Source organism: Macaca fascicularis, chromosome 11, assembly GCF_037993035.2.
Source record: "Macaca fascicularis isolate 582-1 chromosome 11, T2T-MFA8v1.1".
Classification (NCBI taxonomy): domain Eukaryota; kingdom Metazoa; phylum Chordata; class Mammalia; order Primates; family Cercopithecidae; genus Macaca; species Macaca fascicularis.
This window is the reverse complement of record NC_088385.1, coordinates 90246666-90274206: the sequence shown is the minus strand read 5'-3', so window position 1 is coordinate 90274206 and position 27541 is coordinate 90246666.

Genomic DNA, 27541 nt, shown 5'->3' with positions numbered 1-27541 from the left:
ACAAGTATTTGAGGTATAATTGAGCTTTATATATTTATACTCCAAAGGCCAAGAATGCTTAATTATAAACTGGACAGCTGTGAGAAAATTTTTTTGTTCTCAGTAAATACTTACACAAGAAAAAAAATATATATTTGCTAATAAATTTCAAGTAGTTTTGATTTAATTATTAAAATACTGATTAATTGCCAAATAACATAGTCATGGCAGAATGCAGTGTAGAATAGTGAGATTGTCATAGCCAGTTCTATCGTTTGTTTCATCTCATATTTTAATAATGCTTCTTAGACACTGATCATTTCAATTCAGCACATTCCACATTTATATTCTATTAAATGTATATAAAACTGAGTGCATGCCCTATTAACTATGTTTGCTGTAATTTTGAAACTTTTAATTGTTTTTGATCCCACTGATAATAACTCAGTTTAAATGGGCTACGATTTCTTTGTAATCATGGTAGGAAGTGAGAAATCTAGCTACGAATTATGTTTAAATATAATGAAATTTTTATTAAGACTAAATATGTAAGAAGGCTGTTAAATTTATTGATCACTTAAACATTTATTTTAATTTGTTTATATTTCAGACACCATTTTTAACATTTTATACACATTAATAAACCTCGGGCTCTAGATACAGCATTTATAGCGACTATTGGATTTACCAGCTCAATTATACATGGTACCTTGTACAAATCAATTAACTTCTCTTCATTTCTGTTTTCACACTTCTAAAATAAGACTGAGTAGCATTTATATGTGATTGTTTTGAGGACCAAAGCTAAAATTTGTTAAATATTGTATTCAAAGTCTGACACACAGAGAATATTTATTAAACTTAAGTTAATAAATACCTTGAATACGTTCAATGTGCCAGACATTGTGCTACGCACTGGGGATAAAAAGAAAAATAAGACATGGTTCCTCCCTTCAAGGAGATCATTGAATAATAAACAAATGATTTTACTATAACATGGCACGTGTATCAATAGAAATATACACAAAATTCAACGTTGTCTCAGAATGAGTGATTAACTTTTACGTGGGAAGAGGTAAAGCCAGTTATAAAGAGGTAAATGCCTTTTGAAACAGGAGGTGAGATCTGAGAGGTCCACCATCACTGGATCCTGTATGAGAGAATCCTTTGCCTCTCCCTACTGCTTCTCTTAATGTTTATACTAATAGGATATACTGTAGTGGAATGAACATGGATATAGGGGCCCAATGAACCCCAATTCAAAATCCAGCTGTGCCACAGTTTCTCAAATAGCTACGAAGTTATCCATGGCACAACTGTGATACGGGATGTTGATAGTTGGGGAGGTTGTGTGGTGAGGAGAACAGGGAGTAAATGAAAACTCTCTACTTTCCACCCAGTTTTGCTGGGAACCTAAAACTGCTCTAAAAAATACAGTTTATTAATAAAACAAGTTATTTGGGTCATAAACCCCTACAAAAAAACTAATACAAAAAGAAGCCAATATGGGGAGATTTTTGTCCTGATTCACCTTCTAATTAGAAAGCAAATGCTTTTCCATTTTGTAATATTCAAGTATTCAAATTTTTATCATTAAACATGTATTAAATACTTACTATGTACTAGATAATATAAACACTAATGACTATAGAAATATGATGAATGGAACTTAACCCAGATAAACTTAAAATTGAGGCAAAAAAGGTATGATGCTTGGACAGTTTCTACATCATCATGGAAAATGATGTGTACATCATATGATTACTGTGAAGGTTAAGACATAATAAGCACAAAATACCAAGCAGACTCTGTCGTAGGGTCGAGTTTCAATAAACGTTGACTCCTTTCACCAATCATTGTAGAACTTAGGCATTTGAAGGATCTAAGATGGCATCAATTCATATTTACCTTATGTTAAATTATCAGGAATAAAGATTAATTATCAATATACTTAAAAGAATCATTTTAATAAAAGCATCTCAGTCTATACTATTCCAAGTTTTATATTTAATATGAGGTAATATTTTCTATTAGCTTCCTAAGGCTACTCTAACAAAGTACCAAACTGGGCATCAAAACAATTTTATTCTCACAGTTCTGGAGGACAAAAATCTAAGAATAAAGTGTCAGTTGGGTCATGCTCTTTCTGAAGTTCCGGAGGAGAATCCGTTTCATGCCTCTTTCCTGCTTCCAGTGATTGCTACTATCTTTGGCTTGTAGCGTCATCATCAATCCAGTTTCTGCTTGCCTTCCTGTGCCCTCTTCCCTGTGTCTGTGCCCAAATTTTCTTCTTATAAGGACATCAATCATTGGAATAGCATCCATTATAAGCCAGTGAGGCCTCATCTTAACTTGATTGCACTTGCCAGTATCCTATTTCTAAATATGGTCACATTTACAGTATCTGGGGGGTTAGAATTTGAAAGTGTTTATTGCGGAACAAAATTCTACACATTTTACTGTGTTAGAATATATTATAAATTTTTATTTGATGAGTCTTGTTTCTGATTTATAAACCTTACCAACAGAGAGGATAGACCAACAGAGAGGAAACAAATATATAATCTAACCTAAATATATAATCTAAACATTAATATGTTTCATGGATTTAATTGTAATTCATATGAGTATAATATAATGCAAGTCTTATTTCATAATTACTTACATTTAACCTAGAAAGATTTCTGTCTATAACACTAATACTAAATGAAGGTGTATGACTTCACTATTATCAATTTAAAAATTATTCACTCAACTATGCATTCTAACTTAGAAGTTTTATCAGTAAAATGATCTACGGCAGATTAAAAATGACCACACATATTTTAACACTCATTCCACTGGGAGACTAATTTAAACTCTCTTTTCCTTGAAACTTGCAGGGCCTTAGTGAATTGCTTCTAACCAATAGAATGTGATGAATATGACAATACGGTGATATACGAGATTGGGACAGAAAACTACTTGTAGCTTCTTCCTTTTTTATTAGTCCATTTTCAAACTGCCAATAACGACAAACCTGAGACTGGGAAATTTACTAAAGAAAGAAGTTTAATTGGACTTACAGTTCTATGTGGCTGGGGAAGCCTCACAATCCTGGTGGAAGGCAAGGAGGAGAAAGTCACGTCTAACATGAATGGCAGCAGGCAAAGAGAGAGTCTGCACAGGAAGACTCCTGCTTTTCAAAACCATCAGACCTTGTGAAACTTATTTGATATCATTAGAGCAGCAAGAGAAAGACCTACCCCATGATTCAATTACCTCCCACTATGTCCTTCCCACAACAAGTGGAAATTCAAGATGAGATTTGGGTGGGGACACAGCCAAACTATATTATTCTGCAACTGGCCCCTCCCGAATCTCATGTCCTCACATCTCAAAACCAATTATGCTTTCCCAGCAGTCCCCCAAAGTCTTAATTCATTTCAACATTAATTCAGAAGTCCACAGTCCAAAGTCTCATCTGAGACAAGGCAAGTCCCTTCTGCCTATTGGCCTGTAAAATCAAAAGCAGTTAGTTACTTCCTAGATACAATGGGGGTACAGAATTGGGTAAATACGGCCATTCCAAATGGGAGAAAATTGGCCAAAACATAGGGGTTACAGGCCCCATGCAAGTCTGAAATCCAGCAGAGCACTCAAGTCTTAAAGCTCCAAAATGATCTCAGTTGACTCCATGTCTCACATCCAGGTCATGCCGATGCAAGAGGTGGGCTCCTACAGCCTTGGGCAGCTCTGCCTCTGTGACTTTGCAGGGTATAGTTCCACTCCCAGCTGCTTTCATGGGCTGGCATGAGTGTCTGCAGCTTTTCCAGGGGCACAGTGCAAGCTGTTGGTGGATCTACCATTCTGGGGTCTGGAGGATGGTGGCCCTCTTCTCACAGCTCCACTAGGTGGTGTCCCAGTAGGGACTCTGTGTGGGGGTTTCAGCCCCAGATTTCCCCTTTCACACCCCCTAGCATAGGTTCACCATGAGGGCCCCACCCCTACAGCAAATTTCTGCCTGGGTATCCAGGCATTTCCACACATCTTCTGAAATCTAGACGAAGGTTCCCAAACCTCAATTCTTGATTTCTGTGCACTTGCAGGCTCAACACCATGTGGAAGCTGCCAAGGCTTGGGGATTGCACCAACTGAAGCCAAGGCCTGAGCTCTACGTTGGCCCTTTTCAGCCACAGTTGAAGCGGTTGGGACACAGGCACCAAGTCCCTAGACTGCAAACAGCATGGTAACCCTGGACCCAACCCCCTAAACCACTTTTTCCTCCTAGGTTTCTGGGCCTGTGATGGGAGGGGCTGCCATGAAGATATCTGACATGCCCTGTAGACACTTTCCCCCATTGTCTTGGGGATTAACATTTAGCTCATTACTTATGCAAATTTCTGCAGTCAGCTTGGATTTTTCCTCAAAAAAATGGGTTTTTATTTTCCACTGTATTGTCAGGCTAAAAATTTTCTGAACTTTTATGCTGTTTCCCTTTTAAAACTGAATGCTTTTAACAGCATCCAAGTCACCTCTTGAACACTTTGCTCCTTAGAAATGTCTTCTGCCAGATACCCTAAATCAACTCTCTCAAGTTCAAAGTTCCACAAATCTCTAGGGCAGGGGCAAAATGCCAGCAGTCTCTTTGCTAAAACCTAATAAGAGTGACCTTTGTTCCAGTTCCCAACAAGTTTCTCATCTCCATCTGAGACCACCTGAGCCTGGACCTTATTGTTCATATCATTATCAGCATTTTTGTCAAAGCCATTCAACAAGTCTCTAAGAAGTTCCAAATTTTCCCACATTTTTCTATCTTCTATCTGAGCCCTAAAACCTGTTTCAACCTCTGCCTGTTACCCAGTTCCAAAGTTACTTCCACATTTTCGGGTATCTTTTCAGCAACACCCCATTCTACTGGTACCAATTTACTGTTTTAGTCTGTTTTCATGCTGCTGATAAAGACATATCCAAGACTAGGCAACTTACAAAAGAAAGAGGTTTAATTGGACTTACAGTTCCACGTGTCTGGGAAAGCCTCACAATCATGCAAAGCAAGGAAGAACCAGTCATGTCTTACATAGATGGCAGCAGGCAAAGAGAGGTTGTGCAGGGAGACGCCCATGTTTCAAAACCATCATATCTTGTGAGACTTATTCAGTGTCATGAGAATAGCATGAGAAAGACCTGCCCCTATGATTCAATTATTTCCCACCAGTTCCTCCCACAACATGTGGGAATTCCAGATGAGATCTGGGTGGGGACACAGCCAAACCATATCACCTTGGTTTCTTAGAATGCTCACTCTAGCAGAAAACAGCCTCACATAAGAAGTTAAACCAAGTTACAGGGGCGAACACATGGAAAAACCCTAAGAACACATGCAGAAAGAGAGGGACCCAGCTGAGTCCATCTTTCCAATTGGGCCTGCCAACACCAGGAAGGTAAGTGAACCTAACTTGAACCCTCCAGGCTGGGCCCATTGTATGTGAAATACCACCAGTGGCTCTAGTCTTTGTCATGAAGATCAGAATTGCTCAGAAATAACTTCACATAAATGCATGACCCATAGAGTTATAAGACAATAGAATGTTATTTTAAGCCACTACATTTAGGGATAACTGTTACACAGCAATTCATAATACGAACAGCAGCATCCTTTACAAATTCTATGAATCCAGCTTTTTATGTCATCATGTAGTCAAGGAAAAACTGGGAGTCTTTGGGAAAGTAACTATACCCAGTGGAATTCTATAATAATCCAGGATCTGAGATCTCAGGGAGTTGGAAAAGCAGGTGGTTATGGATTTCTCAGTGAGACTCTTAAAGAATTATAAAACAGCTGAACAAAGATTGGTATCTTAGTTGGGTTCACTGCAATATACACAGTGCTGACAATCCTAGAGTGAGGAAGAGACAGGTTGAGCAGTCTCCTGGTAACGCCATGTGAAATGAGAGCACAGTGACTTCCACCCTTGAGTAAATCTCACCTGGCTACATATTCATGCACCACTGCCCTCAACAATAAACTGGAGGTCGGAAGCATATAATCAAATCTGTGCTCACTGCCACAGCCATTGAAATTTTTACACATGCCGAAGAAATATATTCCAACTACCTAGGCAAGTTTTGTCTAGAATCTCATTTAAAATTAAACAGAATTACCAAATACTGAAGGCAGTTAAAAATTAAAAACATAATAACTGCAATTCAGATAAAAATAGAACACAAAATAACTTCAAATAAAAGAATAGTTGGTATCATGAGCAAACTTTTGAAGAAATATTATATCAACAAATGAGGGATGTTATTTTTTAAATTACATTTATAAAAACATTACTAAAATTTAAAGCTAAGTTAGATGAATAACGGAATGCATTTTGTAGAAAATGTAACTGCTGTTCTAGAAAAATAAGCTAAGATTATTCTAGAATATTCTAACAAAAATGAGATAAAGAATAAAAGTAAAAATATATCAAATATGTCTATTTAGAAGGGAGATATACCAAATAGCAGTTCCAGAAGGTACACATACAGAGAATCAAATAACTATGATAATAAGAAGAAAAGAAGAATTAGATTTATTGAATTTTGCCAATTAAATGAAACACAAACAAATGGAAACCAAACCATCTACATTCACACAGTTGACTGTTTCATCAACATGACTTTAATTCAAAAAAACCCTTGCTCAGAAGAATAGAACTTGCAAACATCCTTATTTCAGGAACTTCCTGAAAACACATTTAAGATACCATTGGAAGACTCACCTCACCTCATAGTAAATAACATCAAGTGACTATTTTTTTCTGCAAGACTTACTTTGAAACCACAGTCTCAAAACCAAAAAGTCTTGCTTTGTCTACCAATCCCATATTGCTATATGATGAACTGCACCCATTTCAAATCAAACCCCCACATTGAAATACCTGTCTTAAACTAGAGCCACAAGATCTCATGTATACCCCGTCTCTGCCTCTTTGCCTAAGATGCTATTAACATATTTACAAGAAAAAAACAAATAACCCCATCAAAAAGTGGGCAAAGGATATGAACAGATATTTCTCAAAAGAAGACATGCATACAGCCAACAGACACATGAAAAAATGCTCATCATCACTGGCCATCAGAGAAATGCAAATCAAAACCACAATGAGATACCATCTCACACTAGTTAGAATGGCAATCATTAAAAAGTCAGGAAACAACAGGTGCTGGAGAGGATGTGGAGAAATAGGAACACTTTTACACTGTTGGTGGGATTGTAAACAAGTTCAACCATTGTGGAAAACAGTATGGTGATTCCTCAAGGATCTAGAACTAGAAATACCATTTGACCCAGCCATCCCATTACTGGGTATATACCCAAAGGATTATAAATCATGCTGCTATAAAGACACATGCACACGTATGTTCATTGCAGCACTATTCACAACAGCAAAGACTTGGAATCAACCCAAATGTCCATCAGTGACAGACTGGATTAAGAAAATGTGGCACATATACACCATGGAATACTATGCAGCCATAAAAAAGGATGAGTTTGTGTCCTTTGTAAGGACATGGATGCAGCTGGAAACCATCATTCTCAGCAAACTATTGCAAGAACAGAAAACCAAACACCGCATGTTCTCACTCATAGGTGGGAATTGAACGAGATCACTTGGACTTGGGAAGGGGAACATCACACACCTGGGCCTATTATGGGGAGGGGGGAGGGGGGAGGGATTGCATTGGGAGTTATATCTGATGTAAATGATGAGTTGATGGGTGCTGACAAGTTGATGGGTGCAGCACACCAACATGGCACAAGTATACATACGTAACAAACCTGCACGTTATGCACATGTACCCTAGAACTTAAAGTATAATAATAAAAAAAAAACTGCCCAGAGGTTTTATAGGACTTCATTATTCATGTTTAGATTTTCTGCCCTTTTCTCTATGGCTTTTAAACATTGTTTTCACTTATTAGCACAAATGTGAAAGAACATATATAACTGGATCTATTTAGCTACATTGTGTGACTCTAGATTAAAAAAAAAAAAAAAAAAAAAAACAGCCACAAATAACTCTTGGATTGAAAACCAGAGAAAATCTTTGGATCACTGTACATGAGCACATATATTATTAAAATTTGGCAATATACCCTTGAATGTTACATTTTAAATATTTTCCTAAAAATGCCTAATTATTAGCTGTATATACATCATTTTTAAATCTGTTTTTTTACTGATAAATATTTTAAACTATTAAAAAATAAATAAAATATATGTACTAAATAAAAAGATGCTATCAACATAATAAACTTTCTAACACAATAAGCAATAAATTTTATTGCAAGTTACGTTAGTATTTCTTAGAAGCAAGCATACTATGCATTGAGATATGTAACAGTTGTCTTTCTCTCTGCTGTTCTACATTGAAAAAGAATTTTAAAAAACTTTATAATCCTGCCACATTTTTAATTTGGTATATAAAACTTTCTCATAAATATAAACAGTTGCAAATGATGCAACTGACAGCATAGCACACATGGCAGTATAAGTGTAAAATCATGCTCCAAATGTATTCAATATATAAATGAATACACTAAAAACAAATCATTTAAAACCATCAACATATTTTAAATAACAAATTTTATAATGTTTGGAAATTTAAGTTTTCTTTCCATTTCTGGCTTTAAAAAGCACTACCAAGAACCAAGTAAGATGGCCAGCTAGACGCAGCCAGGAGATGCCTCTTCCACCAAGTGGAACCAAAACACAGAGTAAACCATCACACTTTGAACAGGTCTTTTGAGAGAAAACACTGAAAGTTGATAGAGAGGTGACACAGACACCATGGTTGAAGAGGGAGGAAGCTGGAGAGCCTACTCTGAGTCCCTGGGCACCAGGACTGTCCCCAGTCCTGAACTGGACCTAAGGAAGGGGTTAAGGAACTCCAGGGTACTACACTCTCACCATAGACCTCTGGGATCCTAGCTACAGGGGCTCCCATGACCCCCATAGATCTTTGAACTGGCAGGAGCCACCTCCCAGAGAGCAGGGAGAAGCACCGCTCAAACCCATGAGGACCCTGGAAAGTTCCGCCATGCAATATACCTGCAGCAAAATGTGACCACAGGAGCCTGTCCCCGAAGGTGTTCTGTCTTGCACTGAGTGACTGCAGTTTGCCAGGCCATGAGAGGGCAGGGCTGCCATTGTCACAGAATTGGGGCACAATTGAGCCATGCAGCCCCTTGCCTGCTGGCACCTTCCATGATTGCCTGCCTAGTTGCTCAAGCAGAAGGGTATCCACAGCACGTCCTCCACTGCTGACAGTCTGATTGTTTTGCTGGCAGCCTGGGAGCAGTTTAGCATCCCCCAGCACAGCAGGTGGTAGACTTCCAGGGGCCAGAGGACAAATATTTGGGCCCAGACGCAACTCCCTTAGATTTGAACACACAGTGGTACGGAGCTGAGATCTGTAGTCTGAACTCAAGCAAGGGAGGAGTAATCTCAGAACCCAGAGAGGAGTGTGGCCTGGGTCTGTGTGCCAGTATGGAAGTTGGGCACCCCCCTTCACAAGACTGGTTCAGGAAGCATATGACATAGCCAACCACAGCTTCTTCCTCCAGGAGCCACATAGCCTAGAATGCCTGGAACAGTTCAGGCATCTGTGTGCAGAAGGCCTGGGACAGGCCAAGCCAGTGGAGGTTGCTCCTGGGGGAATGCCCAAAAGAGATCCATTGAGTGAGGAGAGCATGAGCTGGGCATGACCTACAGCTATCTGCTGGACTGAAAACCTCAGGCCACAAAAGCCATTCCAGTTGCAAACACAGAGTACTACTACCCTGGATATGATCCTCTGAACTTGACCCACTGCATCACCACACCACTTGCAGACATACCCTACAACCTGCTCTGACTCTGACAAGCTCTGACTCTGACCCGTGACAAGGACTCACGGGTCCCCAGGGAGTTGTTCATCTTCTGAAGACCTAACCCTCAGTTCTGACCACCCCAAAGAGAAGAGGGGTACAGCCAGGAAAAGCCCCACTTAGGCCAAAGGAAACATGGACACAGCACTAGTGTTTGAAGAGGATACCACCAAGGCCCTGGAACATACTTGGAAGGGGAGTCAAATCTCATCCCTCCTCTCCCCTCCCAGAGCATTGCTGCACACTTACTAAAATACAAAAGGGGAGCACAGGAAGCCCAAGAAGGAGCCATCCATCGGACATGAGAAAGAAAGAAAAGGCATCCAAATAGGAAAAGAAAAAGCCAAATCTCTCTTCACTGACAATAGGATTCTATAGCTAGAAAACCCTAAGGCCTCTGCCAAAAGCTCCTAGAACTGATAAAAATACTTTAGTAAAGTTTTCAGGATACAAAAATCAACATAAAAATTAGTAGCCTCCCTATACCCCAATAATGTTCAAGCTAAGAGCCAAATCAAGAACACAATCTCATTTATAATAGCTGAAAGTAAATAAAACACCTAGGAATATATCCAACTAAGAAGACGGAAATATCTACAAGAATGCCAAAACATGACATAGAAATCAGAGATGATACAAATGGGAAAACATTCCACACCAATGGACTGAAAAAATATTAAGATGGCCATACCGCCCAAAGCAATCTATAGATTCAATGCAATATCTGTTAAACTATCAACATCATTTCTCACAGAATTAAAAAAAAATCTAAAATTCATATGGAACCCAAAACCAGTCCAAACAGCCAAAACAATCCTAAGCAAAAAGAATAAACCTGGAAGCATCACATTACCTGACTTCAAACTATATTACAAGCCTTCAATAACCAAACCAGCATGGTACAGGTACAAAAACAGAGACACAGACCCATGGAACAAAATAGACAACACAGAAATAAAGCCACACACCTGCAGCCATCTGATCTTCAAAAAAGTTACCAAAAACAAGCATTGGGGAAATGACTCTCTATTCAGTAAATGGTACTGGGATAACTGGCTACCCATAGGCAGAAGAACAAAACTGGATTCCTACCTATTACCATATACAAAAATTAACTTAAGATGGATTAAAGATGTAAATGTAAGACCTCAGACTATAAAATTCCTAGAAGAAAACCTAAGAAATAACCTTCTGCACATCAGCCTTGAGAAAGAATTTATGACTAAGGCCTCAAAAGCAATTGCAATAAAAATAAAAATTGACAAGTGGGACCTAGTAAAACTAAAGAGCTTTTGCGCAGCAAAAGAATTCATCAACAGAGTACACACAACCCACAGAATAGGAGAAAATACAAACTATGCAGTTGACAAAGGTCTGATATTCAGAACCTTTAAAGAAATTAATCCAACAAGCAAAAAAACAAACAACTCCATTAAAAAGTAGGCAAAGGACATGAACAGATACTTCAAGACATACAAGCGGCCAACAGACATGAAAAATTATTTTAGCTCAACAACACTGATCGGAGAAATACAAACGAAAACTACAATGAGATACTATCTCATATCAGTCAGAAGGGATATTAAAAAGTTAAAAAAAAAATAGATGCTGGAAAGGCTGTGGAGAAAAGGGAACGTTTATGCATTGGTGATAGCTATGTAAATTAGTTCAGCCACTGTCAAAAGCATTTTGGAGATGCCAAAAAGAACTATAAACAGAGATACCATTCAACCCAGCAATCTCCTTACTAGGTATATACCCAGAGAAAAATAAATTGTCCTACCAAAAAGACACATGCACTCATTTGTTCATTATAGCACTATTCATTATAGCAAAGACATAGAGTCAACCTAAGTGCCCATAAGTGGTGTACTGGATAAAGCAAGTGTGGGGACTATACACCATGAAATACTGCACAGCCACAAACACACACAAATTTTTTTTTTTTTAATTTACAGCAGGGATGCAACTGGAGGCTATCATCCCAAGCAAATTAACACAGAAACAGAACACCAAATATCACATTTTCTCACTTATACCTGAGAGCTAACTCCGTACACATAGACATAAGGACTTGATATGGTGTGGCTGTGTCCCCACCCAAATCTCACCTTGAATTGTAATAATCCTCACGTGTCAAGGGCAGGCCTGGAAGAGATAATTGAATTATGCTGGCAGTTTGCCCTATCCTGTTCTTGTGGTAGTAAATAAGTCTCATGAGATCTGATGGTCTTATAAATGGGAGTTACCCTGAACAAGCTCCCTCTTGCTTGCCCCCATGTAAGACAAGACATTGCCTTTGCTTTTCCTTTGCCTTCTGCCATGATTGTGAGGCCTCTCCAGCCATGTGGAACTGTATCAATTAAATTTCTTTCCTTTATAAATTACCTAGTCTCAGATATGTCTTTATTATCAGCGTGAGAACAACCTAATACAAGACTGATACAATAAACAGCAGAGACTCCAAAAGGAGAGCAGGAGGAAAGAAAGGGAATAGGCTGAAAAACTTCCTGTTGACTCTGTGTTCACTATCTGGGTGGTGTGATCAATGGAAGCCCAAACCTCAGCATCACACAACATATCCATGTAGGAAATCAGCACAAAGTCTCCCGGAATCTAAATACAATTTGAGACCAAGGTAAAATTAAAAAATTTACTTCTAACTTCATTCCACTTCCCCAATGAAATTTTACCCAAATATAATACTTTTCTTCTGCCATAAGGTGTTACTATTATTTCACAATTGATCAGAATGTAACACATTTTTAAAATTTTAAACATTAAAATAACACAAAATTGTATTGGAAATTAGCCTAAGGTAGTACGAGGGACTTTTTACTGGTTAGTCTTTATCTATGGATAAAGGCAGCTTAGTCCTAGAATTATATGACTGTCAGCATCAGTCCTATTCTTGTTTTAATACATGTAAAGAATGAAAAATCATGTTTATATAAACAAGTAGGTGAAAATGAGATGCATTTTGTTACACAGATACTTTTCAATCTTTTAACACATTTTGATATATGTGCAAAAACCACACCGTGATCTGTAATCAAAAATTACTCTTTAAGGAACCATCTTCCTCCACTAAGTCCACTTTCAATTTTGTTAAAAGCAAAGAATTGGAAATAACCCTATCAGCCAAAGAATTGTGACCCAGTGTTCAGAGTCATTCACTTCTCCATTCCTGGGAAGTAAACCTAAAAAGGCTCTACCAAGACTTAGCAATCAATTATTACTTCTACCTATTAGTTTTTACTTAATGGTACTTTAACCCAGACACCTGAAACAGTTGAAAAAAATCAAAACATTATTACAAACTTGCAAGTATTTATGATAAAATGATATTTGTAATACGACAAATACATTTTAATGAAAACCTTTCCCCTACAGATTTAGCTCATGTTTAATATTTACTATATAAGTTAGTTGGCAAAACCAGTCCATGTTGTCAAATCAGTAAAATCTTTTTATGTTTAAAAAAAATCTAACTTCATTTTTCAATTATAACTTAATAAATTTCATTTTAATATGTTGAGATAAGGAGTATTTAGTTAGATAAGATTACTAAAAGTCATTTCATGAAAAGTAAAATATTACAGTCTAATTCATTTATTCATTTTTATAATTAAAAATAAGATATAAATATGCTGCTTATTATTTTATAATATCTGAATATAATGACTAATATTAAAGGTTATTCATGAGGTAAGGAATTTCTTTGGACTACATGTGTATTTGTTTGCAAATTCATATAGTCCTCAAAATCCTGAAGCTCAGCTTTTGGAAATGATAAAAATAAGAAACACAAACAAAGGTTAATAAAAACTATCAATATATATAATCAATCATACATACTATCTTTATTCAGAGTATAATTTGCTAGAAAATTTAGTACAGCTATTTTTTGTTAAAAGAAAGCACAAAGCATTAAACATTTTATAGAAGACAATAAAATAAGCTGTTATTGGAACAAAGATTCTATGATACAGTTTAATAAAAATCAATTTGTACTTTTAAAAATAATCCATATTAGGTCTGGAAGAAATAACCTACAAGTTTTATCTTTGTGATTTGTCCAACATCCTGTAGCTTTACAATGTTTTATAGCCCTAGAAAACATTTTAGTTAAAAAGAGTAAGCATTACTAATCTATTACACTTTGGCAATGTGTAGCTGCTTTTATTTCCAGCTAATCATACATCCCAGAGGTGAGGGATTAGAATAGCTGAGAATAATTGCTTATATTTACCTACTTGAAAATGCTGCTTTTAACAGTCAATTTTGGGTCTTAGGAATTCTTTCTTCCAGGAAAAAGAAATATTTTTAATGATGGGGGTGGAAATGAGTGTGTGAGGAGGCAAAATTATTGAAAAAATTATTGTCATGACATCCAAGGCCCTACACTGCCATATATCTGAATTTTGAATATCTGAAAAGATCAAAATATCCAAATTATAAAATTATACTTCACTTTCAAAAGGGAGTATGCACAAGGAAGGGAAAGTGGGTGATATAGTTTGGCTGTCTCCCCACCCAAATCTCATCTTGAATTCCCATGTATTGTGGGAGGGATCTTGTGGGAGGTAATTGAATCATGGGGGAAGGTCTTTCTCCTGCTGCTCTTGTGATAGTGAATAAGTCTTATTAGATCTGATGGTTCTATTAGAGTGAGTTTCCCTTCACAAATTATTTTTTTGCCTGCTGCCATCCGTGTAAGACATGACTTGCTCCTCCTTGCCTTCTGCCATGATTGTGAGACTTCCCAGCCACATGGAACTGTAAGTCCATTAAACCCTTTTTCCTGTATAAATTACCCAGTCCTGGGTATGTCTTTATCAGACTAATACAAGAAAACAAACTAATACAGTGGGGAAAGCACTCAGTCTGTATCATGCCTTGTTTAAGCACTACATGACCCTTCCTCTTTGTGTCCAAAAGTTTTTACACACAGGAGAAATGTGCCATAGCTAGTCGGAGATCAACAAAAGCACATGTCTTAGTTTTGTAAAGTAAGAGGCTAAATTGAGTTCAGGAATATCTCAGGCAAAGCAACTTTAGGAAAGAAAACAAAGTTGAACATCTAGAAATTGGCCTGTATATCATTGGAAATTCTCAGTTTATTGACCATTGTGCTAAACCATGAATTTGGAGAATGGGAAAAGGCTAAGAAAAGATGTAGAGAAGAGGAACAGAAAGAAAAGTAGCAATTAGTTTAACTTCACACTAAGCCAGAGTCTAATAGCAAGCTGGACAGGGAGAAATTTATAATAAAATCATGACCAAAGAACTGTTGAGGTCATTGGGATAGGCTTCAGAGAGGGCTCCCTAAGATCTCTGCCTCCTGGTATCCATGCCACTGTGTATAATGTTATCTGGTTTGCGACTTGCTTTTAACAAATAATACTGTAGGGATGAGTAGATGTCACTTCTAAATTAGATTACAGAGACTGTTCTCTCTCTCACCTCACTCTGGGTGAAAAAAAGCTGGCATGTTGTAAGTAGCCCCATGGAGAGACATCAAGGCAGAGAAGTCAGATCTTTCACCAAAAACCACCAAGAACCTGAGACCTGCCAACAGCTGCGTGAGTGGGGTTAGAGTCCTGCTTACTGACATGACTGAAAACTCATCCCTTACCTTGATTACTGCCTTGTAAAAGGTTGAATCAGAATCACACAACTAAATTGTGTACCTGGATTTCTAACCCCAAAAACTGTGAACTAATAAATGCTCATTATTTTAAGATGCTAAGTTTAGAGATTATTTGTTATGCAGCAATGGATCATACAGACATGATTATCTAATGTTATAAGTTGTTTAGGTGCTAACTATGTGCCTATTACTCAATGAAATACAGGTTCAGAGATCTTTAAGAATCAGAATGGGAAATCTCAAGACTATGTGTGTGTGTATCTATATATACACCCGAGATGTACATATATATATATATATTATATACACACACACCTGAAACTTATATACACACATGCACACACATATACACAAAATATAATGAACTCAGAGCCACACTCTGATCAGACTTTCCAATTTTCAGTATGTCATGTTTACTCATCTTCATTTCATTCCTATTTTAGCTACATCTCCACTTGCATTCCCCACACCGCAGACACAAATGCCTGCACGGAAACATACTGATAGATGTGCACACACACACATGCACACACAGGAGAAACTTCTTGTATCACTAACCAGATTCACTATTTTTGGTGAATACAGGTTAAAACACTTGAGATGATTCACACTATAATTCAAACTTAGGCAAAAAGAATGACCATTGTATTATTTTTTGAACTACCTTGACTCATGGAAACTAATATAAATAATTAGTTCCTGTCACAATTCCACATGTTTTTGTATCTGTGAAGTAAAATTACACATTTGTAGTCTTAAGAATTTATTCAGAGTTAAATAACCACAGAGTAATAGTAAAACGGATAAGAACTTCCTTACAGCATATATGACTTCTGATTTCTCCTTCTCAATGGAATAACATTTCCTATCCACAGCAGGAGTCCTCTTTTTGTAAGGTTTCAGCAAAATGTCAGCACCTCCCATGGAGATAGATGTCAGCATTATATCCTGAGCATAGATACTGAAAATTATTGAATTATTTACTTTAAGGTTTCAAGATATTGTAAGGTTACTGTCCTATCACATATATCATTCACTTAAAGAATGGCTTATTTATTCATATATTTAAACCCTTTTATAATACTGTTCTTGAGTTGCTTGGTCTAAAATGTTGCTTTGTACCTTGCTCCTTTTACATTTGAGTATCTCATATTTGAGTGTCTTGTGTGGAGTCCACCACAGATTCTATACTGTATTTGATACAATAAAATTGTTTTAAATCCTAAGATATACTTTATTTCCATTTTAATATGCTGCTTTTATCCTGGAAGAATTTCTTCTCTTGTGAAAGTGTACACTATGCACAAAATAAACCACATTACTCACTCTTAGTCTATTTATCCATTTAGAATAAGCTTATATAGAAGAATTTTTCCAACAAATAAAGAAGAGCCACAGATTTTACTCTGAACTAAGAAATCTATTATACACTGGATTAAATTTGACTCTGTTTAAATAGTCTTGATGTTTTGTAAAATGAAACTTGGCTGATCGTTAGTTTTCCAGGGTGATCGTTAGAGGACAAAGCAGAACGTTAGCGCTGCAGCATTACTGGCAAGCTTTGCCTGTTTGCCTCTCTCTGTAAGTGAGCAGCCAATGGAACTTCTGTGCTGCTGACAGTGTTCCAAGCAGCCCACCTCTCAATGTCACGTCTATTTGGCCACTTAATCCTGTTCATCATAAATCCATCTTCATCTTTCATGTCCACTGCAGCTTCTTTACTTCAGACTCCCATCATTTGTCTTATTTCCTTTACATTTAAATATGTTTCAAAATTTTGAAATACTTTCAGACCTATAATAAAGTAACCAAAACTCTCATGTCCCATTCAACCAGAATACCCAGTGGTTAACATTTTACATTTGCCACGTCACCATTCCCCCTCCAACCCTCTCTCCCTTGATATATATACACATGCAGAATACACATACACATTATTCCTTTACAGAATCTTTTGAGAGGAATCTGCAAATGTGTTGTCTCATTATGCCTGTATATTCCAAGCACTCTAATGTATATTTCCCCCAAACTAGAACATACTACTACATAACTACCTTATAAGCCTCTAAACCAGGTATTGAACATTGATATAGCACTGCCATCAGCTTCTCAGACCCAATTCCAAATTTGCCTACTGTCCCACAGTGGTACGGGAAAAATGGCTGCAGTAACTTTGCTACTCTCGTCTTGAATTTGGGCCAATATGATTGTTTACCATGGAGCCCTGAGATTTCACATAAGAAGTCTGATTCCCTAAGACCACCATGCTGAAAAGCTCATATGTAAGCACTCTTTTTGATACACCCTACTGAGCCCAGCCTTCCAACGTCTTTGCCAACTCTTTAGCAATGTGATTGAAGCCATATCGGGGCCTCCAGATCCTCCTGCCTGCCAATGGTAAACACCAAGTTGGATAGAATTGTTCAATTAATGCTTGCTCTAATTCTTAACCTAAAATATTATGAAACATAATTCAATGGCTGTTAATTTGCATCACTATGGAATACCCAAAAATAGGTAAAACACCTCACAACGTCTCATTTTTTATTTCCAGTCAAATATCCTAGAAATAGATTTTACATTTAGTTATCATATATTACGTACTCCTTCAATCTGGAACAATTCTTCAGTCTTTTTCTGTTTTTCATGTTCTTGACAGTTGCAAAACAACAGGCCTTAGAATTTGTAGGATGGCCTTTTTCCTAGGGTCCATCTCAAGAGTCCTCATGATCAGACTTAGTTCTGTAGTGGAAAGCTACCCCAAGAGTACAGTAATATCCTGTTCCTCAAATTATGCCCACCAGCCTTAGCATCTATGGACAATTCCCAATTGAATCAAACACCTCTGATGACAGTCAGTGGTGAGTCTCTATATCTAACATTCTTTGAAACTGTTCTGTGAGGAAGAGCTTTCCCTTCTGTGCCATTTGTTATTTCTGGGTATTTCCCTACTTTTTTAGCACAAAAATGTTAAAGGCATATCTTGGATTCCCCTTGTCTTCATACTCAAATCAGTCACTTCTTTAGTAAATATTTTGAACTTTGTATATCATAAAGTCTCTCTCACAACTACCCAATTCTGCTGTTACAGCAATAAAGCAGTCAAAGGCAAGACATAAATGAATTAATATGGCTGTATTCCATTAAAACTTTATTTACAGAAACAGACAGTGGGCTGACTCCTGGACTAAGGACTAGAAATTCATGACTATAAAGAATATTAGAAAGAACTATTGAGATGCATAATATTTCAAGCCTTACAATCCAAAACATAAAGACATATAGGTACAACATGGTATAAGGGGAAAATGAAAACACAAGTGAATCCTTAAGGCAAATGTGAAAATTCTTGGCTTTATGAAGACGTCAAAAAAAGAAACTGCTATTAGGCAGGTAATTTGTGGGATATCATATAAAGATAGAAAACTTGATGGAAACATTTTCTGAGAAACATGTGGCCACTAGTTTCTAACCATGTGGAAGTTAGAAATCATTAATTTTTGTTTCTAAGTATGTATCCACATAGGATTATTTTATTTTTAAACGTATATTAACATCTATGAAATATATGAAAACTGTTCTCATATACAATCTATATGTTAGAGCAATTGATTTCAAAGTTTAGCATATATTAAAATCCCTTAAAATGCTCATTAAATGTGTTGATGCTATAGTCCATCCCCAGATAATGACTCAGTAAGTCATGGATAGGGCACCCCAAGTTATTCTCATGGGGATAGTCCAGACCCACAAATGAGCAATCCTCAACTAAAGCAATAATTACATGTATGTCGTATGTTATACCAAACAGCAAGGAGACTCCAGGAAGCAGAAAGGGGGTTCTACTGACCACCAAGTATAGTCAACAGTTAGGTCTGAGACTTGAAAGGAAGTCTGTTTACCTTCTAGGATGCAATGTTTCTTGATAAAGACTTTTCAGGGAAATTCTGTGTTTAGGAGTTAGAGGTGAAGAAGGTACTCCCATCCAGGGAGTTATCATCTGGTCAGTTCAGGGTTCTGGTCATTTGGCAACAATTTCTACTTGCCTACTGGGTCTCCCACTGTGTAAGTTTCCTGTTGCTGCTATAACAAATTACCTCAAACTTAGTGGCTTAAAATACAACACAATTTACTATGTTACAGTTCTAGATGTCAGAAGTCTGAAATGGGTCTCAAAAGCTGTTGAGAGGGTTGTGTTCCTTCTGGAGGCTTTAAAAGACAACCAACTTCTTTAGCACCTAGTGAGGGGTGCCCATTATTCCACCTGCTATACCCACAGAGAAGCTCTCTCTTTAACCATAAGAAAATGATGACTCCGGAAAAGACAAAAGTGAGACCAGGTACCTGGGAATGTTAAGGCTATTGAAGGTGGCATCTAAAGCAGCACCTATACAATGAAATGTTAGTTGCAGCCTGGTGAAATTCAACAGTGAACAAACCAGAAGAAAGAAAAACACATCACATATAGCTGCAAGGAAATGTAGGTGGTCACAGAGCAGGAGAGAAAAACCTATTATCAGAGAAACAGGAGATAGAGAGTATTATATGGGTGTCCCCTCGAAGATCCATATGTGGAAGCCCTAACCTCCTATATTTGAATATGGGGCCTTTAAGGAATTAAAGTTAAATGAAGTTATAAGGGTAGGGTCCTGATCTGATAGGATTAGCATCCTTATAAGATGACACACCACAGAACGGCACTCCCATGGTGCACGTGCACATGTGCACACTCTTTGCACAAAGCCACGCATGCACTGAGGAAGGGCCACGTGTGGACATAGTAAGAAGGTGGCCATCTACAAGCCAGGAAGACAGCCCCCATCAGAAACTCACTCTTCTAGAACCCTGATCTTGACTTTATAGCCTCCAGAACTATGAGAAAATAAGTTTTGTTTTTTAAGCTGGCCCATCTGTGGCATTTTGTCGTAGCAGTCAGGGCAGACTAATATAGAAGGAGAAGGGACAAAGGTAAGAGGAAAATAACTAAGAGCCAAAGCAAGGTATTAGATTCACATGGGTTCTTTAGAGATCTGAAAGTTCCGTTGGCCACTACATTCCTCTGATCGTGCTACTCAGCCAAATCTAATGCCAGGTCAATGAGTCAATTTATTCTTTTGTATATACACTTTTAGATATATCACTATGGAAACATTCTCTATTAATAGATGAATACTTTTCTGTCTTTTGTAATAAAATTGACTTGGAAAAATTAACAAGTATTTTATAAATATTTGTAATCATCCTTATAGGTTCCTAATACATAATATATGTACATTAATCAACCATATTAGTCAATATATTTCTACATGTTCACTTTACACGTAACTTAGAGTGCATTTATTCAATGTGATCAAACTTACCTGAATTCTCAAACCAAGCATTGAAGTTTGTCTAAAAAATAAATTTCATGTCTTCACTGTTCACTCATATTCATGAGTGAATCACTTTCTTGGTATGAATAAATTTGTTTTCAAAATCAAATATTTAATATTCAGAACGTCTCTCACAATGTCATCAAATCAGAACTGCAGAACCAGGAAACTCAAAATACTGTATTTTCCAAATATTTTTATTTATTACTGAGGAAATAGGGTTCATAAAAAGGATAAAAAGAGTCTTCTAGCCCAATAACCCTAATTGTTCTGATTTTATTCTTCCCTATATTTCTGTTTCACCTGAGAAGTATGGTAGCCAGGGAAAGAACACTAGAACAGCTTGGAAGGGAGTAGGGAATTACATAGGTAGGGTTTATTGGAAATGGGCTAACTGGAACCTTATTTGAACTTTAACCAATGCTACCTTGAAGTTGTTGGTGAAACTAGTAAACTGAGTTTGAGCCTGTCAGACTCACATAAAAGATACCACATAAAAGTGAAGTCTGGCTGGATATGGTGGGTCATGCCTGTAATCCCAGCACTTTGGAAGTCTGAGGTGGGTGAATCATGTGAGGTCGGGAGTTTGAAACCAGCCTGGCCAACATGGTGAAACCCCGTCTCTACTAAAATACAAAACTTAGCCAGGCATGGTGACGATGTCTGTAATCCCAGTGCTCAGAGAGGAGAATAGCTGGAACCCTGGAGGTAGAGGTTGTAGTGAGTCGAGATCATGCAACTGCACTCCAGCCTGGGTAACAGAGCAAGACTCCATCTCAAAAAAAAAAAAAAAAAAAAAAAAAAAGTCCATGAACATTGGTCATGTGTTGTATATCCATTTAATACAGTGCTTTGCAAGTCTTGCCAAGCAGTTACAGGAATAGTGAACCAGACAGGTAGTGCCCAAGGACACAGTTGGTCAAACAAGTAACGTTGCCAGGTCATTTTCTATGTAGCTATTCAAGCACATCTCAAACAATGAAGTGTTCATAAAACCTTTAAGTATTTGATTAAATTTTAGAAAATGCAATATTGTGAAGGATCTTACTGGCTAGAGATTTTTTGCTTACTGCTGACTTTAAGAGAAGAGATGGCTCTAAAATTCTGGGTTGTGAGGTAAATTAAGCAGTGCTATTTTGCCACTTTTCTTAGTTCCCTTATGGGACTTGTAGTCACACAGAATTCTCAACAATTCTATTTCTCGACATGCAGAAAGAATAAGAATCAGGCCAGTAATTCAAACTGATCATGACATTTTTGCCAAAGGTGCAGCCTTTACACACACAATGTTGAATATTTTTAAAAGAAGGTTTTCTTTTTTTTTTGACACACAAAATGACATCCCTAAATACAGCCATGCTATCATAGCATTCACACGTTGGGGTTTTGCCACATTCACAGTGATTGAGCTTTGTACTTCACAGCTTTGCTGTTAGATTTGGTACAAAAAAATAAAAATAAAAAGCAAAACGAAACCACTGCTCAAACCAGCCCTATATGCAATTTTCTTCTTCCTTTGACCAATTAATTTGACTAATCAAGTCAAACTAGTTACACAATTTGCAAGCATAGATGCCTCCCAAGATACAATCTGTTAGAAAACTGCCCGATTTTCCTCTTACTTGCTTCTCTTTTTTCTCATTATTTTAATGAGGTAAAAAAAGTAGTAAAATAGTCCACACTTAGGCAACCACTTTAGCAAAATTTCTAGGTAAATTTTTGATGAAAACACTGTAATGCCAGTAGAAGGGCCTGGTCCCAAATTGATTTTTTTTAAATAAAGATAAATACAAAATTGAGGAGGGAAAAAGCAATATCACTAAGGCCTTAGAACTTATGAGTTTAAATTAAGTGAACGAAATATGTATTGCGTTTTTTAATGATCTAATGTTCTATAGATATTTAAGAATATAAACACTAAAAGCAATACATAATTATTTGAAAAATATAATTAGTAGTTTCCCAATAAAAAGTGATGAGCTAATAAGAAAAAGAAAGCTTAGGTACAGCTCAAGTCAAACCTTCATTATATTAGGAGAAATTTCAAAGGTTATGTTCATAAGTTGTTTTAACTCCTGTAATGTTAGCCTGAGAAAGTCATGAAGAAGATTGCAGTAAGACATCATGGCTTGTGTCCAGTATCAGCAGCTTGATATCTGTATATCAGGGTGGTCAAACCACATTAATACTACACCATTCTCCGGAGATGATAAAGGATATTTGCATAAACTATTCTCTTTAAGCCTTCTTCCATTTCAAATAAAATTACTACAGCTAACTTTCCATTAAAAAGCCCAAAACTAACTCCATGTTTCAACAGGGTGCTGAGTCTTTGCTGCTTTATTTTCTTACAATATTAAACACCATTACCAAACATAATTTGTAGGATACGCCGACTACGATAGCAGTCACAGCTCTAGCTTGTATAGGTCAGTCTACTGTACGCAAAGAATAGAAACATCAAGATAAGTCCTGAATGATTGCATAAGAAAACCACAGAAGAGCAGTGGAAAGATACATTTTAGGAGTTTGGGGAGGCTCAGGAAAAAAATCCGCAGGGTTTGGTCAGTAAATAATTTCACAGAGTAGAGGACAGTGAAGAGACTCAAAGGAAGAATAGAACTTAGGAGGAGTATAACTTAGAACTTTAGGTAAATCAAGGAATAAAATTCAAGAGTGATCGTTATGCAGCAGAAAGGTGGTATACAAAGACTTAGAAGTATGTTGGTGGAAAATGTAAATCCAGCCTGCCTAGAGAATAAAAGGGAATTTGAGAAGCAAAAGGCAAAATAGAGGGAGACTTGTATTTCACATTCAGGATTTAGAAGTTTGTTTTCCACTCACATTTCCCAGCTTTAGCTCCACTATGACTAACTATATAAACTAAATCCCTTTAGATGGATGCCAGAGGTATAGAGGGAATCTTAGCGACAACCACCCCAGACTTCCAAGGTAAAGGAGTGGACACACTGGAAAAAGTTGCGTCCCTCTGGTGTGCAGATCAGTAACTGAGAAACGTTTTTAAGCATTGAAAGGAAGTGAAGGATTTAAGCATAATAACAACTTAAATAATACATTAGAGTTCAAAAATATTCATATATATTATTTCACTTAACCAGATAGGAGTGGTGTAGACAAAGCAGTGTTGTGGAAAATTCATCTGGATAAGACCTACAAAATCCGTTAGAAAATGAAAAGATTAGAGGCAGGAGGCGCATAATAGTAAAGCTTGCGCCTTTTTTAGGTAAAGTAAAACACTGAAGACGACTTCAAAGGAAAAAGGTGGGTACACTGGAAAGGAAGTAAGAATTATAAAGCTACCTCAGAGCTGCAGCACAAGTTGAGCAAAATTTAGAAGGATGGTAGACTTGACGCTGACTTCTTGAGGACTGGATTAGTACTTCCCTCTTGCTTAGGTTTCAGTTGGTCCTACAGACAAAAATCTCAAGGCATTAGGTTCTGAAGCAGATATCTTCAATTTGAAGAGAGGAAGGAGAAGTTGCTAGAAACCAAGCAGACCATATAAACCAGTGGTTCTTAAAGCTGCTCCATCAGCATCAGCTGGGAACTGTTAGATCTCCAAATTACTGGGCTCTACCCTACACCTACCACATCAGGTACTCAGGGGCTTGGGCCCAGCCATCTGTGCTTTAACAAGCTCTCCAGATTACTCAATGCATGCTCAAGTTTGAGAGCCACTGATCCAGCCAGAGTTACAGATGTAGCAGAAATCATTGGTTTCAGATGGAGATCTGCAATGGCTTCTTGAGAGGACTGGTTAACAATTAACATTTGATCACCCATGGGTAATTAAATCATTCAGTTTGCACATGCCCAAGCAATGCAACCTTATTATAAATGATCCCATAAAAGGACATATATAGGAAGATGAAATGATTGCAAAAATCAAAATTAGGAATACTCTACAAGGCCAAGTCATTTTGATTTAAATTTCTCTTTATTTGAGATTACTCTTGCTAGATCATCTTCCTAAAGACACAATCTACTACCTTAAGATGAAAGAATGTATATAAAGAAAGAAAAGAAAGATATTTGATGTATTTTTATTTCATCATAACATATAGCAATAATTTCCTAGAGATTCAGAATATTCAAACTGAAGAATATGCTTCTATACCATTGCATTAATGGTGTATGCTTTTTTATTATTATACTTAGAGCTGCTCTACACCTGTTTATTCAACACAGATCTAGCCAGTTTTATCTAAACTACCTTGAAATATGCAAAAAAATAAATGAAATTTTTCTCATAGTACCTATGAATCATCACTATAAGATGACCAATGTTATATACTTGACTAAATATATTATTTTGCTTGGAAGTGTAGATTATTCTGGTCTCCTTATAGAACACCAGCCTTTCCAAAAGGAGAAAAACGGGAGAAAGGAAAAATAAAAAATAAAAAACCTAAAGTCATGAAAACTTTGATCTCTTACTCATTTCACTCAGTTTCAAAGTCAGGCTAGTTATAAAAGTTCTAAACATGCCACACCACATTTTATTTCTGTACTATTACTTTACTTTTATATAGAATTTGGGAATCATATCAAAGGAAATATTTTAAATCATTCCAGACTCTATGTTAGTATGATGCAGCTTTAATATATTTGTGAAATTTCCTATCCTATAACTATCCAAGATTTATTAAAGTTGGTGATCTGAAAAAGGAAGGCCAGTTACCAAATACAGTAAAACCAAACTCCAGAGGTATGTGTGAGAGGATTTACCCTTCTGTTCTGATCTAATTGTTTGGTTTATGGGGATCATGATGAAATCAATAAGGGAAAACTTGTGCCTCTAAATATTATATATCCAAGCTCTTTTGCACAAGCAGAGATGCTCAGAAATCCTTTCATGAATTACCTTTTCATTGGTAAAGAAATACTTTCTGTTGTCAATTCAAAGTTAGTTATGCCATATCTTGAGCTTAGATCTTCACCCTCCACAATAAAGATTGGAAGCAGCTAATTATTGCCCTATTTTTAATCCTTTCCCCACGCAGTCAGCAAAACTCAAGAGAAAAAGACTCCAAATGTTCAAGTATCACTAAAATTATACTAGTACTTTCTTTAAAAGACAGCTAAAATAATGTTTTTATATAGCATTTCTACACATTTACTCAATTTAATCATGTTTGTCACACATAGATATAATGAAAAGGAGAAATGTAGTATACAGCCATAGAATCACTGGTTCTTGCTATTATATAAATGACATAGAAGGTTAAGAAACAGCCATATTTTTATTTTAAATCACGCCAAAGTTAAAATTGTTACACCAGTAAATTTTTTCATAGTCATATTTATTACATTTATCTTTTCTCCCTTTCTTATTTTGGAGGGAAAAATACTAAAAAAAGAAGTGATGCCAAAATTTAAAACTTAGTATCTCATTTTCCTTCCTCCCCCAACAAGAGAATGGGAGGGCTCAAATTACTGACTGTTTTAAATTGGACTGACTGACTAAATTACTGTTCAAATTACTAACTATTCAAATCTACCTATTGTTATCAAAATCCTAACGATATTTACTTGTAAAACTACAAGATGTGACTGATGCATATCTGTTACTAAATAATATGGGAGAACACTCCAGATATAAGAAAAAAACAACTATCTTATTTAACATTGGAAGAATTAGAGAGGCACTTAATAGAAAAAGGAACATGTAAAAAACCCAAACGTTTAAAGGTGCTCACACTTTCCAGTGATCAGAGAATAATAAATTAAAACAATAATGGGATATCATTTATTCATTCAATAGTGAAAAATAAAGGACAATATGCAATGCTGGTGGAGGTGTGGTGAAATAGGCTCCAATGGAGAAATGTTCTGAAGTAACTTTTCCAATGTGAAATATTTTTTGGCTGGGTGCAGTGGCTCAAGCCTGTAATCTCAGCACTCTGGGAGGCCGAGGCAGGCAGATCACTTGAGGCTAGCAGTTCCATACCAGCCTGGCCAATGTGGTGAAACTCCATCTCTACTAAAAATACAGAAATTAGCCTGGGGTGGTGGTGTGTGCCTATAATCCCAGCAACTCAGAAGGCTGAGGCAGGAGAATCACTTGAACCATGAGGCGGAAGTAGCGATAAGCCAATATCATGCCACCGCACTACAGCCTGAGTGACAGAGCGTGACTCTCTCTCAGGGAAAAAAAAAAAAAAAAAAAAAAAAATCAGTGTTGAGAGCAATTTTATAATTAGAAACTTATTCTTCAGAAATATTTGAACTTTACATTAAAAAATATGAAAGTAGATTCACTGCAGCATGTTTTTACAGTTGAAGAATCAGAACTACAAACCTCTAATTTTGACATGGGAATTTGCCCATAATCTATGACAATTATTTTGTATTATTATATTTTTTAAATACTATGTGCATATATATAAATATGTATATCTATGTGCATATACAAGATTTGTAAATGCATAGAGAATGGCCTGAAAAGATGTTAATAATGTCAGCACAGTGATAAAAATAACTAATAATATGGAGTAATCGCTATATAATAATACTGAGTAATCACTAAACGCCAACTACTCTGCTATGTAGTTTTTCATAGATTATCTCAATTAATCCTCACAGAAATCTTGTGACCATGGAGTATTATTTCAT